Consider the following 16430-nt stretch of genomic DNA (forward strand, 5'->3'; position numbering starts at 1 on the left):
TATCTTATCCTTTATAATTATTTTTGTAATGGTTTTACATTTCAAAGGTCTAGATAATATATATATTTTGACAACTGAGTCTAAAAATAAAGGTCGGCAATTAAATTTTTTTTTTTTAAATGGCGTGGGGTCCCCCCTCCCATCCATACCAAGCCCTTTGGGTCTGGTATGGATCTTAAGGGGTAACCCCACGCCAAAATAAAAAAAAAATGGCATGGGGTCCCCCCCAAAATCCATACCAGACCCTTATCCGAGCATGCAGTACTGCAGGTCAGAAAAGGGGGGGGCGAGCGAGCGCCCCTCCTCCTGAACCATACCAGGCCACATGCCCTCAACATGGGGGGGTGCTTTGGGGCAGGGGGGCTCCCCCCAAAGCACCTTGTCCCCGTGTTGATGGGGACAAGGGCCTCTTCTCCACAACCCTGGCTGGTGGTTGTGCGGGTCTGCAGGTGGGGGGCATATCGGAATATGGAAGCCCCCTTTAACAAGGGGGCCCCCAGATCCCCCCCCTACATGAATGAGTATGGGGTACATGATACCGCTACTCATTCACAAAAAAACAAAAAGTGTAGTGTAAAAAAACACAGGACACGGTCTTTTACAAGTCCTTTAATAAAAGAAAAATCTAAAAGAATGTCCCCTGAAGTAGATCCAACGTCAATCATGGTGTAAGCCACCGCCGACATGAAAAAAGAAAAAAAAAAGGTTCCGTTCCCGACGATGGCATCCAGCCCTCTAGTGTTGGCTGGGTGACAGCTCTTAAATATTTAAGTGGCGGGGCCACCCAGGGACATCGTGCATGTGACCCCACCCCATGTGACATCATTGATGTCACATGGGGCGGGGTCACTCGGATGATATCCCCGGGTGGCCCCGCCCCTTACATATTTAAGAGCTGTCAACCAAGCTCACAGTAGAGGGCTGGGCAGCCATCGTCGGGAACAGAACCCTTTTTTCAGGTCGCCGACGGTGGGCTTTGTGATTGATGTTGGATCTACTACGGGGAACATTCTTTTAGATTTTTCTTTTATTAAAGGACTTGTCAAAGACCGTGTCCTGTCTGTTTTTACACTACACTTTTTGTTTTTTTCTGAATGAGTAGCGGTACCATGTACCCCATACTCATTCACGTAGGGTGGGGTGGGATCTGGGGGCCCCCTTGTTAAAGAGAACCCCCCTGCCCCAAAGCACCCCCCCATGTTGAGTGCATGTGGCATTGTATGGTTCAGGAGGGGGGGTGCTCGATTGTCCCCCCCCCTTTCCTGACCTGCAGGGTTGCATGCTTGGATAAGGGTCTAGTATGGATTTTGGTGGGGACCCTACGCCTTTTTTTTTTTACATTTTGGCGTGGAAGGTTCCCTCTAAATCCATACCAGACCTGAAGGGCTTGGTGTGAATGGGAGGGGGGACCCCACGCCTTTTTTATTTATTATGGTGCCGGTTTTTAAATGTAATTCTCGCTTTTTTTTCTTCACTATAGCTCAGAAATTCAGCTGTCACTTCCCCCAGCTAAAAGAGAAAGTTTTCTTTGAGTTTATATCCCTAAAGGAAACAATGTTTACTTTTAGTTTATTAAAAGATACAGTTTCCTGTAACTTCAGGGAAAGTGATAGATAAGCTTGAGAACTACTGTATAGTGAAGAAAAAAAAGGCTGGCATTTGAATTTATATTTCAATATTTTTATTAAATTTTTCAGAGAAAAACAAGGAAGTGTGATATGGTTCATTCATACAGTATTACATTAGACAATATATAGTTAAGCATTTTTGTTGTTGTTCCACCCAGTGGTAGGTGGAGGTGTAGATCTTATTTAGCAATATCATCAGAGGTATTCATATATGTATTATGAACCTTGGTGGGAAGTTGGTTTGTTAGGGGGGTTTTGGTGGAGGGGTGGGGGAGTAGAGGATTGGGGGAGGAGGGATATAACTGGGTAATTGAGGAAATACCAGTCTTGGTTTGGGTGGTAATTCAACTAATAAAGTGTCATCAGGATTGTACGGAACATTTTGGGTGGTTTAGCGATCGGGTCCATTGGTTAATAAATTTGTGATAGGAAGAAGTATTAATTGCGGATAGTTTTTCCGTTTCACATTGGGTGTTAAGGTCTGTAATTAATTAAGTGATTGAGGGGGTATTATTTGTGTTCCATAATCCGGTAATGTTAATTTTGGCGGCAAAGTGTATGTGGGTAATAATTGTTCGGGAATGAGGAGGGAGCTTCTCGATCCCGATGTGTAGAAGTGCTAATGAGGGGTTCAGGGTTATTTTGTTTGTTTCGGAGATTAATTGAAAAGTAGTATTCCAGAAGGATCTGAGTGACTTACATGACCAAAGGATATGTAGTGTTAAGCCTGGCTCACCACATTGTCTCTAGCATGTAGGAGACTGTTTTGGGTAGTAGATGGAGAGTTTGACCGGGGTCAGGTACCATTGGTGGAGTATTTTTAGATATGACTCCCAATGGGAGCTGCATCGGGTAGCTTTATAGGTGATGTTGAAGGTATTTTCCCAGCATTTTAAAGTTATTTGGTCTGATAGGATTTTTTCCCAGTTGGTTAGTTAGGTTGTTTGTAGAGCAAATTGTATGTTTATGAGATATGTATAAAAGGTGGATATATCTTTGCCTGGGTATTGAGGTTTGGTGAAGAATATGAAGGCTGTAATTGGTATCATAATGGTGTGGGGAAAAATAAATGTTTGTAGACAGTGAGCAATTCTTAGGTATGTAAAGTTATCAGTAGTAGGGAGATTATATTTGGTTTGGAGAATTTGGAAGGGGCATATAGATTGATTGATATAGAGGTCTGTTATATTGGTTATCCCTTCTTTTGTCCATTGAGATAAGCCTAGCGAGGGAATGAGAAGGTGTAGTATATTGGTTGGAGTAGGTATATGTTTGACGTTTTTAAATTTAGTGGAAAGGAGGTCCCACCAAGCTTGTAGGGAGGCTTGAATGCAGGGGTGTTTTAGTTGGGGTTCTATTTGGTTGGTTGGTGGAGCCAGGATTATAATTTGGGGCTTAAGTGGTTGAAAAGGGAGGGTTTCCATTATGGACCAAATTTTTTCTTTAGATGGGTTCCACCAGAAATATAGTTGGGTCTAAAAGAGTGGCTGTGTAATATGACTTGAGGTGTGGGAGTTTTGCTCCTCCTTTAGCTGTAGGGCGTATTAAGAGGTTGGTGGTACATCTTGGTTTTTTCAAGTTCCATAGGAGCTTTGTGAGGATTGTTTGTAGGCTAGAAAAGAATGAGTTAGGGATTGGTATGGGGTGTTTGTGGAATATGTATAAGATTTTGGGTAAGATGTACATTTTCAGAGTTGCCACTTGGCCAAGTTTGGAGAGTTCTGAAGTGCGTAAAATTTTTAGTTCTCGGGGGATAGTTTCAAGCAAAATAATATGATTTGCTGTGTATAGTTGGTCTGTCGTCGGTGTGAGTCTGATTCCTAAGTAAGGAATGTTGTTAGTTTCCCATAAAAAAGGGAATTGTTTGGCTAGTTGGGTTTGGAGTTGGGATGAGATGTGAAGGTTAAGTATGGAAGATTTGGGTTTGTTAAGTTTGTAATATGAGACTGTTGAGTAGGTATATAGGTGTGCGTGAATCGTTTTGATTGATTTTTTTGGGTTGGTCACCATTAATATAATATCATCTGCAAATAGGCTAATTTTGTGTTCCATGTTGAGGTGTGTGATTCCTGAACGGTCCGCTCTGAGTTTGGATGCTAGGGGTTCAATAAAGAGTGTAAAAATTATCGGGGAGAGTGGGCAGCCTTGTCTTGTACCATTTGAGTTGTCAAAGGGGTCAGATAATGTGCCATCTGTCAGTACTCTAGCGGATGGCTGTAAATATAATGACAAGATGGTGTTCAGCATCCCACCTGTGATGCCGAATTTTTGAAGAGTAAGTTGCATGAATTGCCAATGTATCCGGTCGAATGCTTTCTCTGCGTCTAGAGATAGGAATAAGGAGGGGCTCTTGGTACTTTCTAGATTGTGTAGGAGGGAGATAATTCTTCTGGTAGCATTGGGTGCTTGGTGACCTGGGATGAAACCTACTTGGTCTGGGTGGATAAGGGTGGGGAGGTAGGGGAGAATTCTTCGGGATATGATTTTCGCGTATAGTTTTATGTCGGTATTGAGTTACGAAATTGGCCTGTAGTTTTAGACAAGTTTGGGGTCTTTGCCAGATTTTGATATAGTTGTTATGATGGATTGCAACATGTCTTTGGGGAATGAGCCTGTGGTGGCAGCGTGATTGAAGAGTTTGGTCAGATGTGGTGATAAGTCTATGGAAAGGTGTTTATAGTATTCGTTAGTGTGTCCGTCGTTTCCTGGTGATTTGTTAACTGGGAGTGTTTTAATGATCGTTTTTATTTCTTTGGGTGATATTGGGGTAGAAATGGTGTCAAGTTGGTCTGAGGATAGTTGAGGGAGATTGGTCATTTGGAGAAATTGTTGTATGGAGGTGGTTGTTGGTTGAATGGTGTCAGGGTCATTTTTAAGGTTATATAGGTTTTGGTAGTATTCTGCAAAGGCGTTAGCTATGTCTTGTGGGTTTGTGCTTAGGGTATTCGTAGATGGGTGTTTAATTGAGGCTATTTTGGATTTCAGCCAGTTTTGTTTTACCGATTTGGCCAACAACGAGCTGGCTTTGTTACCTAGTGAGTAGAATTTTGCTTTCATTTTTTGGAGATTTAGATCATACTGTATTTGTAGAGTAGAAGGGATCTTAATTTATTTCTATCTGCTGTCAGGGACGAAGAGATTGTTGGGTCTTGGGATTTTTTGTTTTTTTCCTCATTTGCTTTGATTGAAGTTAAGAGATTATCTATTTGTTGGGTTCTGTTTTTGTTGACGCGAGCGTTTAGTTGTATAAGAATACCTCTCATGTATGCTTTATAGGTTGACCACAAAGTGGTTATGGATATTTCAGGGGTATCGTTAAATTAAAAAAATGTCCTGTGTGCATCAATTATTTGTTGCTTGTAGTCTTGGTTTTTCAGCAAGATCGAGTTCAATCGCCATAATCGGGGTATCGATGAATATTGTTTTCTGTCAAGGGAAATAGTGATCGGAGCATGGTCTGACCAAGTGATGGTACCAATCTTGGAGGAGGTGACGTATTGTAAAGTCCATTTATCGGTGATGAAGAAGTCGATTCTGGAATAGGATAAGTGGGATGGAGAATAGTAGGTATAGTCCTTCTCTGTACTTGGCATCTCCAGATGTCGTAAAGATCGTTGGAGTGAAGAAATTGGTTGTAGGACTGTTTTGAAGATCTTGTCTTGGATGATGTGTCGAGAAGAGGGTTCCCGATAATGTTAAAGTCTCCGCCGATGAGTATGTAGTATGTCTTTCTGTGTTGATTTATAATGGAGGTAAGTTTGTTGAAGAATTGGAGTTGATTGGTGTTAGGACCATAGACCTTCACCAATGTGTATGTAGTATCATTGGTATTACAGATCAATATGTGGTAGCGGCCTTGTGGGTCTGCTGTTGCTGAGATAAATTGGAACTGCAGGGAGTCTCTTATGGCTGTAATGACGCCGTTTTTCTTTTTCGGGTTTGTTGCCATATATACTGTGGAGAGGTGAGGAATATTGAGTTTAGGGATTTTGGTCAAAGTGGGTCTCCTGTTTAAATAGGATGTCAGGTTGTATGGAGCTGACTTCTTTTGAGAGTAAGGACCTTTTTAAGGGGTAGTTGAGACCTCGTACATTAAGCGAAGATATAGTAATCATTTTGTTGATTGTAGATGGTTTGGATTCCGTAGCTGTATTGTTTCAGGTGTTATGGAGGTAAGTGATTTTCCCTATGACGGAGGTGATGGCCCGCCAGGTATGTGGGTTTGTGAGCATGGGTTTGTCTTTGTTGTGGATTGAGAGTTCAATTGTGTGGAGAGGGTTGTTGAGAGGGTTGTTTCTAGCGACTGATGACTGGTAGCGTGGGGTATGAACAAGGGTAAAAACAGGGGTAAAAAAGACTTGCAAAAAACACAAGTAACATGTGTAGCAGTATCTGCTACTGTGGAAAGTGGAGGCACGAGAAAGCATGACTCTTTCGAGAGCTCATGCTTAAGACAAACTTGGACAATCAACATATTCGATCAGGGGCCGATTACCAGCTTGTGTGGTAGAGAGTAAGGCCCAGGGAATTGGGGTTGGAAGTATCATGCTTGAGCGTAGGTCATGACCATTCTGCTTCTGTCTGTTGTGGCCGATTGGATGCTGGTTGATGGGAGTCTGCTGGGATGATATTCCACAATTTCAGCAATTCGATGCCTGCTTCTAGGGATTTAATTGTGTAAAATCTGCCTTGGTGTTTGATATTCAATTTCGTAGGGAAGCCCCATTGATATCCGATTCTATGATTCTGTAAAGCTTTAGTTATGCTGATGAGCTTCTTATGGTTGGAGAGTGTGGCTTTGGATAGGTCTGCGAACAATTTGATCTTTGCTTGGGCTGGAGGAATGGAGGTCGAATTTCTTGCTGCCATCATTATTCTTTCCTTCACGTGGAAAAAGTGTATGCTCACCAATATGTCTCTGGGGACCGTCACGGGTAGGAATGACGGTTTGGGGATTCGGTGTGCTCGATCTATAGCCAATTCTACATCTGTGAGGGTAGGGATGAGAGTTTTCATATATTGTTGTATGTATGGGACTATGGCGTTTGTGGTGATGGATTCTGGGATACCACGGAATTTGATGTTGTTTCACCTGGAGCGATCTTCTAAATCTGCCAATTTGAGATTGATTTGTTCAATGTCTGCCTCATAGTCTGTGTGTGCATCTATGAGGTCGTTATGTGCGGTGCACATTTCCCCTATTTTATTTTCGATATGGTGGATGCGTTTTTCTTGATTTTGGACCGTATTTGAGATAATGATGCTGTCAGGTCATTATGTAGCGTTTGTCGCAAGGAAAGGAGCATGTTTTTCATGGAAATCTCTGTGATAGGTTGGTCAGAAGCAGGATAGGATTCGATTAAAGATGGAGCAGTAGCTGATAGAATAGTAGCTGAGAGAGAAGGCTGTCTGTCAGGGGGTGAATCTGGGTCCAGTCTAGGTCTGGATTTTGCTGGGCTGGACGTAGGAGACGGGGGGAGAAGACTCACCAGGGTCCCCTGGATACAGCGATCCCTTCAGCCTGGGGTCTGGAATATATGCTGCCTGGAGATCTGTGTTCTCTCTCTGCTGTGCTGGCTGTGTTGTGTGGCCATTTTGCATGCAGCCGGTGCCATTTTGGCTGCTGGGGCCAAGGGCAGGGAAGAAGCTGGTCATTTTACCAGGGTGTCCCGGCGTTTTCTGATGTCCGGTCATAGCCCTGTCGGATCGTGAGGGATTAATGTGTCTGCTGCCGTAGTGTGCCGGGATCGTGCTGGCGGGGGATGGAGTTCTCCTCGCTGAGCTTCCATCCTCGGCGCCAGTCGCATATGCGCCCTCTGGCATTTGCATTTAAACATCAGCACCAACATACACTTTGTATTGCAAAAAAAATTATTAACAATTGTTTAAACCGAGGAATTATTTTCAATGGATTTTCATTCTTAAACCGAAAATTACGTTAACTGAGGCGTTGGTAAACCGAGGTACGCCTGTAGTAGTATTGCAGTCCTTTGTATTGGGATACATAGAACCAACATACATCTGAACTGGCAGCATAGTACAACATTTGTGTCACATTTGAGATATCTGGCTAGTTACACTAACCTTGCCCAGGGACTTGACTTGATGGGTTGATTCACACCACAGAAATACAGGCTGGATTAATGTTCAACAGCTCACTGGATAAGTGGTTAGCACTGCTGCCTCACAGTGCTAAGGTCGTTGGTTTGAATCCCAATCACGGCAATGAAGTTGCATGATCTCCCTGCTGTGCTGGTGGCAGCATCTTTGCTTTCTGTCTAAATGATCCCTAAAATGTGAATTAGAATGAGGCCTTGTCTGTTCAAACACCTTTAAAGCTGTGCCTTATGAAAATGTCAAACGATGGGATGAGATAAGGGCCTGGACTATTGATTGATTTGATAATGCTGGTTTGCACTCCGCCCCCTTTTGGGAAGGATTTGTTAAACCAAGAGCAGAGAGAGAGAGAAGGATTTAAAAAAAAATAATAAAATAATGGCATGGAGTCCCCCTCCAAATCCATAACAGACCCTTATCCAAGCATGCAGATACCGCATGCCTTCAAAGATTTATTTGCCAATTGTCTGCTTGGTTCACACTAGATGCTATTTAAAATTGTGCTTTTTGTTGGCAATTTCACCGTGTTTTCTGTAGATTTACCAATGAGTTATTGCATTTTCAGTTGTGTTTTGCATTGCAATTTTTTATTGTAGTCTATATGTGAAATCGCTACAAAATGCTGAAAAAGTTAGACAAGAACTACTTTTGAAATTGTGCTGCAGCAAATCGCTTATGTTAACACTCACATCCACATTCATTAGATCCGATAGCAGGTACAATTTCAATTCCTAAATCGCACCTGAAATCGCGCACCCTGGATGCGATTTGACATGCGATTTGCATGCCCTGCGACTTGCAAATTGCATGCCAAATTGCACCCGATGTGACCGGGGGCTAACACCACAGTCACATCAAATCCGATTTGGAAATTGGTCAACTTACAGTGAAGTCACATGATTTCAAAATCAGATTATATGTGAATAGAGCCTATAGTGGACAATAGGGTGCGACTTGGCCTACGATTTGCAAGTCGTCTGGCATGCAAATTGCATGCCAAATTGCACCCGATGTGACTGGGAGCCACCCTGGTCACATCAAAGCGGATTTTGAAGTGGTGTGACTTACACTACGGTCACATCATGAGACTTACAGTGAAGTCGCATGATTTCAAAGTCGGGGACATGCTGATTTAAAGTACTATTTGCAAGACATCTGACACAGATCTCTGCAAATTGCATGAAAAGTAGTGTATTCATTACTTTAGAAATTGTTGCGGCTCCAACCAAGTTTGAACCACACCAATATGAACGCTCTATTAGCAGTCACATTGAGTGCGACTTGGCATGTGATTTGCATGACATGCGACTTGCAAATCGTATGCCAAGTCACACCCTATTGTTTGCTATTAGAGCAATCACATGGGTGCGTTTCCGAAACTGATTTCTAAAGTAGTACATGTACTACTTTTGTGGTGATTTGCATAGATATCTGTGTCAGATGTCTTGCAAATTGCAAGGAAATCGGCATCTTCACTGTAAGTCGCACAATTTCTAAATCGGCTTTGATGTGACCGGAGTGTAAGGCCTTTTTATGTTTGATTTCCTGAGTGTTTTTCCGATTTATGGGAAATCCTGCATACTAGCAAAAGTGAATTGACATTTTCAGTATTGCATGCAAGATGTGGTCATGTGACTGCCGTAACTCATGCAATAATCTGGAGTAAATTGTGCCCATAGTGCCAATAAATATTGCCATGGGGTTCCCTTTCACATCCCTGTTCAATGTTCTGTTGTATGCTGCACAGGTACACTTCACTGTGGCTTTCTTTCTGACTCTGATTTGTGGGGCCTGTATACCAACGGTTAACACAGGTGGGAAGAGGATTCATCAGGTGCAAACACTTTCTCTGACCAAATGAATGACAGTGGTGGGTGTGGTCTATGTTATATAAAGAGTTGCAGTAGTTGGTGTTTTTCGTCCTTGTAATAGGTCAGGTTATTTTCAGCAATCCTTGCCTGTGGTGGTTTGGGGAGGAAGAGATATTGTGGTGAATTGCCCCAGATCACACTCACACTGTGTTTTGATGTGGGCTGTAAATGTTTTGCATTTTTTTCCTTCTAAAGTGTGTTTGTGTGTTATTGTACAATAATTGTGTGTTTATTATCTTTGCATTGGAATCCTAACACATGTCAGTTGCTCTGCTCTTCCAAATCTTCACTTGGCTATAGTTTGCTTGCTTATTTAGACTGAAATGCAGTTTTCAGATAATCCTGATGAGAAATGTATGTGTGGGGGATTTGGGGAGGTGGTAGGTGTTTGGTATTTTGGCACGTTTGTATTTTTTTATTGATATTTTTGATCTGCAGCCTGTTTTGTGGATTGATAAGTCTACTAAGTGATTTATATTAACCGTTTGTTTTCTGCTGTAAACTGTGAAAGCACAGTTAATTAGAAGTATAATCTTTTAGATTGTAAGCTCTTATGAGCAGGACCGTTCTATTTTAGCAACATCAATCCTTTTTTTTTTTCCACCAAGAAATTGACTACCTACTTGTTGCTGCTGTCCAAATAAATGTGGAATATGTATTTGCTCAATAAATGTTTGGACTATGTTTATTTTGGGGGGTTATTTCATGTTCAAGTTCAATATACTAGCACCCCTAACACTTATATTTTGCGAGCTATATAATATGCCCAAATCTAGCTTGTTAGAGTGCACATATGCAAATATGTTCAAACTAACAAACTAAAAGCACCTCAAGACCATGTTATGTACCAATTAATAGGTCGTGTTCAATGTGCAACTAGCTATTCTTTTTCTACAATCCTCTTAACAGTAATAAATTAGGCCCCCAATGTTTATGTTGACTTTGGGCCTTTACCGGCAAACATATATTCACCAATGCCAAATACAAAATAGAGCTGCAAACATATATTCACCAATGCCAAATACACAATAGAGCTGCAAACATATATTCACCAATGTCATATACACAGTAGAGCTGCAAACATATATTCACCAATGTCATATACACAGTAGAGCTGCAAACATATATTCACCAATGCCAAATCCACAATAGAACTGCAAACATATATTCGCAAATGTCATATACACAATGGAGCTGCATGGAAAATTGCTATGGTGCACAAATAAATGCCAAGACGGCTGTTGGAGGAGGTGCTAGAGTAGCTGTCATACCAGAAATACATCATCACGTTTGCAGAAGGACGTTCTCCAACCCCCTGAAGTGGTAGCGGGGAGTGTTAGTGGATGGGACTGCAGTTAGGAAAGTTTAGTGGTAATTTGCAAGTCTATTTTTTGGCTTTGTGAATTGTTCTTTTGTGGAATTCCAGACCACATCTGGACATGACGAGGTCACTGTTCTCGACCAAAGAGCTGATCCTCATTTGCAGGGGAAACATTACTAATAATTGTATTTTCAGTTGAAAACATGTCTGATTCCTAGATACATTGAGGTACATAGCAGAGGTTCTTGTTATTGTTATTCCTAACCATACAGGTGGCACAGACACAAGCATACACCCAGGGCCACTGTTAGATATCACGGGACCCCGTACAGCATACCTGACAGCCCCCCACCGCCAGAGAATATATCCAAATTATATTTATGGTAAAAATACACTAAAAACATTATTAATGGTCATAATCCCAACCATATTCCTGTGAAATCTAAATGATAAAACTGTACTGTACTGAGTTCATAAATAAAGCTGTGTGTGTAATTGAGGTCTTGGGGCTCATTCACATGTGGCCTGTAGAGTGTGAATCAGTGGTCTGTTTTTGTGGCTGCCGACATTTGCAGGCAACCTATGTAACACTATGGAAATGCTGCAGGTCCTAATCTGACAAGCATATGGGTGCAGGTGTACAGCCCTGAACACAGACAGTGAGCGTTCAGGGCCACTTCCCCACTCCTTCACACCTGTCAGATTAAAACCTGTGTTCATACAGCTGCTGTGTCCCCATAGTGTAACAGGTTGCCCCAGCCACTTATTCATGCTGTATAGGCCAGAGGACCTGTGTGAATGTGGTATTTTTTACTTTTTTTTTTTCCTCAGCTCATTAATTTCAATGGGCTGCCTAACATGTGGGAACATGTAAAAATACTGCAGGCATATTATTTTAAAATTGTGTTGCATCTAACCGCACTGTAGTGTGGTGCCATGCGTTTTGGTGGCTGTGAATGCATCTGTGTTTACTTGACGTGTGGAGGTGCAATTAAGTTTTCATCATGGTAACTGTGCACATCTGCAGAGGGCATTGCATTTCTTTGCTTTGCAGGAACATGCATGCTCTTGCATGCGTTTCTGCACCACAAATAGTGTGAACAAGTCCCCTCTCTATTTCTTCGATTTAAATAGGGACATGTGCGTTTTAGTGCGTTCCAGGGCGTTTTACCACATTCCAGTACAGTTCTATGCATAAACAATGCAGCCTGTTCGACTTTTCTGCCAGCACCTGCAACGCACTGGAACTGCAAGCGCTGATGTGAATGTCAGGAATCGCGGCGGCGCACGGGTCTGTACCGTCTGCCTCCGCTGTTAGCCTGTCTGACTACGCTACCACCTCTTCACATCTGGCTCTCACCTGCCACTTGCCACTGGCAACTACCTCTACTACGGCTGGTTGTACTCGGGGGTCGCGACCTGGTCTCAGGCTGCTTCAAGTCTATCCCCACCATCGGGCTCTGGTAAACCAGCAGACTGAGGCTTAGACTCCGCGCCCTGAGGAATTCCGGCCTGTGGGTCGCTAGAGGCTACCGCCAGTCAGCTCCTGACAGAACCATACAGCCATGACTGAGCCGGGAAGAGGTCCTTCCCCCTTGGATGAGAGATGCCAACACCTGGCGGCACTCACCCAAGCTGTTAAAACACTTCAAGAAGGGTACACACATCTGGAGGGACGTATTCAGACCCTAACCACGCCAACAGCCACGCCATCAGCCCCGGTTAATCCGCCTCCTGCCCGGGGCCCCGCAGAATCTTCCGCTGGAGCAGTGTTCACCATTCCCCCGCCAGAACCTCGAGTGCCAACACCCGGGCGTTTTATTGGGGATCGGAGGAAGTTCAGGGACTTCCAGAATTCCTGCCTGTTATATTTTGACCTACAGCCACGGACCTTTTCTTCAGAATCTGTAAAAGCGGGGTTCTTATATCCTTACTGCAGGGGGAACCCCAAGGCTGGGCCCACCGTCTGATGGAGGATCGCCATTCGCACCTAGACTCAGTCGCTTCATTTTTTAAGGCAATGGCACAAGTTTATGATGACCCGCAACGAGCCACTTCTACTGAGGCGGCTCTGCATACCCTGTGGGCAGCAGAGGATTATGCGTCCGAATTTAGGCGCTGGAGCGGGGGCACCCAGTGGAACGACGCTGCCCTGCGTCACCAATTTCGTTTAGGCCTGTCCGACCCACTTAAGGACGAGGTAGCCAGAGTGGGCGTACCCGACTCTCTTGAGGATTTGATCACCTTGGCCATTCAAATCGACCGCAGGCTGTGGGAAAGTAGGCAAGAAAGGGCCAATCCTAGTTCCAGACCAACATGGGTGCTACCTCGGCTTCCGATCCAGCCTAATTCCCCAGTTGGTAATCGAAGTCCGGAGCCGGCTTATGGGCCTAAACCTATGCAGATCGGACTGATGCGGCCCTCTCTGACTTTTAAAGAATGCCAGAGGCGTCGGCTGAACAACTTATGCCTAAACTGTGGAGAGGCTGGTCATATAGTATGCTCTTGCCCTGGGAAAATAAATAAGTGTGCCTCTGTCGCTTCTGCTGTGTCTCCTACCTGCCTGAATAACGCAACTCACCTTGCTGTGCCTATTTCGTTCCAACTCCCCGGAAGAACCGTACCAGTAACGGACATTATTGATTTGGGAGCCTGCAGTTGCTTTATAGATCTTGGCTTTGCAGCTCATCAGCAGATTCTCTTGCAGACCAAAGAGCGAGGTTTGAATATCTTCTTGGCTAACGGGTCTCGGATAAAATCTGGGTTGGTAGACCGAGAGACTCCTCTGATCTGCACTACAGTGGCTGGTCATCATCAGGAACTCCTCCGCCTGGACGCCATCGCGTCCTCTTTCTTCCCAGTTATTTTGGGGCTTCCTAGGTTACGAGCCCATGACCCTCACATTAACTGGAAGACTGGATCAGTTTAGTTCAGTTCATCTTATTGCCAAGAGCACTGTTGCCTCAGGACACCAGTAGCCACCCAGTCCCTATGCTGTGTGAACACAGATGAAGAATTATCCCAAGCCATTCCTTTGGCCTACCATTCCTACCTTGACGTTTTTAGCCCACAGGGAGCAGACATCCTTCCCCCGCATCGGGCATATGACTGTCCAATTGATCTCCTTCCAGGGTCTGAGATCCCTTTATCGGAGCGGGAGTTGGGGGCATTGAAGGAATACATTGACGAGAGCCTCCAAAAGGGATTCATCCGCCCGTCCAGGTCACCAGCTGGTTACGGAATCTTTTTCGTGGAAAAGAAAGACAAGTCTCTGAGACCCTGTGTTGACTATCGGGAGCTGAACAAAATTACAGTTAAAAACCGCTATCCACTTCCCCTGGTCCCTGAATTGTTCCAGAGATTGAAGGCAGCATCTATTTTTACCAAGTTGGATCTCAGGGGTGCTTATACGCGAAGGGGATGAGTGGAAGACAGCTTTTCGCACCCGGTCCGGGCACTTTGAGTACCTGGTTATGCCATTCGGGTTGTGCAATGCCTGGCCACTTTTCAACATTTTATAAATGATATTTTCAAAGATTATCTGGACTTCTTTGTTGTGGTTTATCTTGATGATATTCTGATTTTTTCTCCATCCTTTGAGGCACATCGAGGTCACGTCAGGAGCATGCTGGAGCGACTTCGCCAGCACGGGCTTTATGCCAAAGCAGAGAAGTGCTGCTTCGAGCAACACAGTATCCAGTTCCTGGGGCTAATCATCTCCACCACGGGAATTGCCATGGATCCCCAGAAGATCTCCGCAATTCTGGAATGGACAGTGCCTGCAGATAAAAGAGGTGTTCAGCGGTTTATTGGCTTTGCAAACATCTATCGAACGTTCATTAAGAATTTCTCAGGCCTGGTATCTCCCATCACCCAATTTACAAAACTGGGGGTACGTTTTCATTGGACACCAGAGGTGCAGGATGCTTTTGAGACCCTGAAGAAGTTGTTCACGGCAGCCCCCATTTTAAGACACCCGGATGTATCCCTGCCATACATTTTGGAGGTAGATGCGTCCGAGAACGCAGTAGGAGCAGTCCTGTCGCAAAGAAAAGGCGTAAAAGAACTCGTAATCCTAATTAAAAGTAATGCGCTAATAACAAACTTATACAAAAGTGTATATCATCATCCAAAAAACATTAGTGTTTTAAATAAATAATTATAGTGTCCAAACATAAATTAGTGCCCAAAATATATATATATATATATATCTTCAGTGACTTGAACCAATTGTGAAAAATCCACCACCAAAGGAGATTAAATGAACTCACCAGAGCTAATGGCTGGTCAGATTATAAACCAGCAACAGCGCTTGTGCTCTGGGAGCAATGAACCCGATGTCCAAATAGATATGGTGATGTTTCAGATACTTCCAGATAATAATAATCACAGACAAACAACTTTTCAGCCCAAGCTCTTATGATGAACTTCTCCACTCTTTCTCATACCTCCATGAGAGCATGCAGTACACTCAGGGACAAAAAAGAGAACATAATGGTGCAATACGTTTTTTTCATTTATCTCTTTAATAAAAAAGGTATAAGGAAACTCACAAACAAGGTGTCCAACAGACACCAGCTTCAATCGCAAAAAAGTGGTGAGATACAGTTAACGCTCACCGCGGATCTATCCCATACAGCACAGAAAAGCAAGGCTCTCTAACGTCCACATCGAGTAGGCCACGCCCAACCGGTTTCGTCACACCAATGTCATCAAGGCAGCTCTTATAAATACCACCCTTCATCTACATAATTTTAACACTCAGCCAATCACTGCGTTCCTAGTCTCCTTAATCACGCCGGCTAGAACAGGTGTTTCCCAATTTAATTATACATATACACTCTACTACATAAACAAAAAAGCTAAATATATATACCCTGCAGGTTTGAATCAGCGCAATACCGCTCTCTTTCAAAAATGCCCACAAAAAAATATATAAAAATATAAAAACATAAATATATGCAGAAAAGCAATATATACCATCCTGTGCATGGCTCTTCAAACCACAGAAAAAACCCTTAAAGGGCCATGCACAGAACTTAAAGCACAACTCTTCTCATACACAAAAAATCTAATCAAATTACAAACATTTATAAAAATATAAACCAAATTAAAATAAACTATTTATAATGATCACTACATGTAATCAATATTTTAAAATATTTAAAATATTTATCTTAAAAATTAGTCAAAAAACAATTTAAATCAATATCTATGTTTAAACCTCTTGGTACTAAAGACTCCAATTCATATATCCAAAAAGTCTCCTTTTTTGATATTTCTTTAATCAGATCTGAACCCCTCCAATGACTTTTTACTCTCTCAATTCCATAAAATGTCGCTAAACTCGGATCACTATTGTGTCTTAATTTAAAATGTCTTGAAACACTATGTTTGTCAAACCCTCTCTTTATATTGTTCAAATGTTCATTTATCCTAGTCTTCAACTGTCTCCCTGTTCTTCCCACGTACTGAAATTGACACGGGCATTCC

General features: G+C 43.0%; 1 protein-coding gene across 1 annotated transcript in view; it reads left to right on the forward strand.

The window, feature by feature from the left end:
• Positions 1-16430, forward strand: part of SLC6A2 (solute carrier family 6 member 2) — a 769042-nt gene that overhangs the window by 560969 nt on the left and 191643 nt on the right. The window lies entirely within an intron of this gene.

Source organism: Staurois parvus, unplaced genomic scaffold (assembly GCF_062004578.1).
Source record: "Staurois parvus isolate SC_StPar_1 unplaced genomic scaffold, SC_StPar_1.0 ptg000594l, whole genome shotgun sequence".
Lineage (NCBI taxonomy): Eukaryota > Metazoa > Chordata > Amphibia > Anura > Ranidae > Staurois > Staurois parvus.